The sequence below is a fragment of the Limulus polyphemus genome, unplaced genomic scaffold (assembly GCF_000517525.1).
Source record: "Limulus polyphemus unplaced genomic scaffold, Limulus_polyphemus-2.1.2 Scaffold1730, whole genome shotgun sequence".
In the NCBI taxonomy this organism is placed as follows: Eukaryota; Metazoa; Arthropoda; class Merostomata; order Xiphosura; family Limulidae; genus Limulus; species Limulus polyphemus.
In genome coordinates this window covers 133,785-136,201 of record NW_013667340.1, presented here as the reverse complement: position 1 = coordinate 136,201, position 2,417 = coordinate 133,785, and positions in this window count along the sequence as shown.

The following is a 2,417-nucleotide window of genomic DNA, read 5'->3' as shown; positions in this document are numbered from 1 at the left end:
TACTTTTTACTACGTAGGTGTCGTTACATGATAATCACTAGCAGTTTTCTGTGAGAAGATACCACATCAGCCGCTTCCGACAAAAAGTTTATCTCTAGTATTGAAACTTCAAAACAACCTGTATTAGCGGTAGGCTGGTAAACCTGTTGTAAACATTGCAGCAAGGACTGTGGTTAAAGCATTTTTCAACTTAAACAGATAAACAAGTGCCGGATGCTGGCTTTTTTTTTTTATTAATTGTTTGTTTGTTTGTTTGTTTTTGAATTTCGCTCAAAGCTACACGAGGGCTATCTGAGCTAGCCGTCCCTAATTTAACAGTGTAAGACTAGAGGGAAGGCAGCTAGTCATCACCACCCACCGCCAACTCTTGGGCTACTCTTTTACCAACGAATAGTGGGATTGACCGTCACATTATAACGCCCCCACGGCTGAAAGGGCGAGCATGTTTGGTGTGACACGGATTCGAACCCGCGACCCTCAGATTGCGAGTCGAGTGCCTTAACCACCTGGCTATGCCGGGCTTTTTTATTAATACATATATGTTTAAAAAAATAGCAATCGAATGCATGGCTTTCAATACAAAAACTGCTCCAGCGTGAATGATGTAAGGTGTTACTTTAGTTCAAAAATACCAATACCAAGATACCGGGTTAAATTGTAACAGATAACAGGCAAATATCTAGTGTTGGTTGAGGTAGATTTATTTAAAGTCTTATTCTTGATGAATAACTCCCCTTTCGAACGGTAAAATAAGCTCTAACTTAATGAACGTTTCGGTTTTTCAATGGCTCCATTTCCTGTAAAAGATGTAAAAATGATAACACCTTTTATTTTCCTAATCAACAGTAAACAAACATTAAATCGTAGAAGCTATTAATTGAATAGCTTTTGCTGTTTCTACTCCTTTCAATTGCAACTGCTTTAATCTGTAGACATCGCAAATAGTTCAACCAAGATCCGTCCAAACAATTACTAGGACACTGTGCTTTACCGTCTGTTCTAATTGTTCGTCTCTGTTATCGTCCTTGTATTCCTTTGTTCGTCGAAATTGGATTAACATTTTATTTTTTTTTCCCAAACCTCGAAATGCCAAAAATAAGTAAATCCTGATTGTGGAGAAACATCTTTAAAAATGATCTCCTTGGAAAACTTTTAGCAGACAATTCTTGAAAATATGTTAAACCTAAATCAATATCAGAACGAACTTATCAAGTCGATATTGCTGCATTGCGTCTGTATCTTGAACTATATTACAATATTCTATCATCCAATATGTATGTATATATATTGGTCTGAGAAAACAACCAAGTGTTCTTGACTTTTTCCATATGTTCTATTCTCGTATCATTCCTCAGTCACGTAGTTGTTAGTTTTGTTTTTCACAGATGTTCTGATTTTGCTCTGCGCACGTACTAGTTCTGCTTTGAAGCAACAGTATCAGTCAACTTGTTCCTCACTAGAGTAAAACTATAATAGTTAACATTTAACTGTACGTTTCTGTAAAGATAACTGAATTCAATCTACTTGTTTAAGAAGAAGAAAAACCAGTCGCATATTTAGAGTCATTTCTAATTGAAAGAAATCAAATATATATTGGACCGAATCTCCCCTTTCCCATAACAAGTCTACTTAGCTTCATTTAATGACTTTCTCTATCATCGATCTAACCGAACTAATATAAATTAGAACATGTGCCTCACCTGGTTAAGATTTGTGTGCTGTTATCTGATAAGAGTTGATACGTATATTATTTTGGTGGAAAAGAAAGTGTGAGCTTGGGTTACCTGGGAAAATGTACTTGTGTTAGCGAGAGAGGAATAGACGAGAATGGACGAGTCTCTATTTTCTTCATGATGTAGGCATTTTCATCTCAAGTTTCGTATAACTTCCAAGATTAAAATTAGAAGCCCTATAGTTAAGACTATATTTTATTTACTCTAAACAGACGAAGATACTTTTCATTATCTGACAACCGAACCACTATTATCTTAAAAGTCACAAGTCGTCGGAGAAACTTTACATTAGAAACTTGTATGCTTGGGGAAATATCAACAACAGTAAATGCTGCCACGTTTGCATGAAATCCAAGGCTGCCTTTTGGTACTTCTTTTAATTTGTTAAAAGCTTTATGTCAACATATGAAAAAACGTCAGATTAGAATGTCTATTAACAACGATTTTTATTCGGTTTTAATTAACTTCTTACTTCGTAAAATTATTTAACCTTTTATTTTTAAGATCTTGATTAATGCAATACTTCTTTCTAATTCATTCAATATTTAAATAATATTCACTTGACTGGAAATTGTTCTTGGGCATTTAAGACCATCAAAAACATAAAGAGAAAGGCCCATTATTGTCCATACTATTTACAAGATTGGGCCCGGCATGGCCAGGTGGATAAGGCGCTCGACTCAC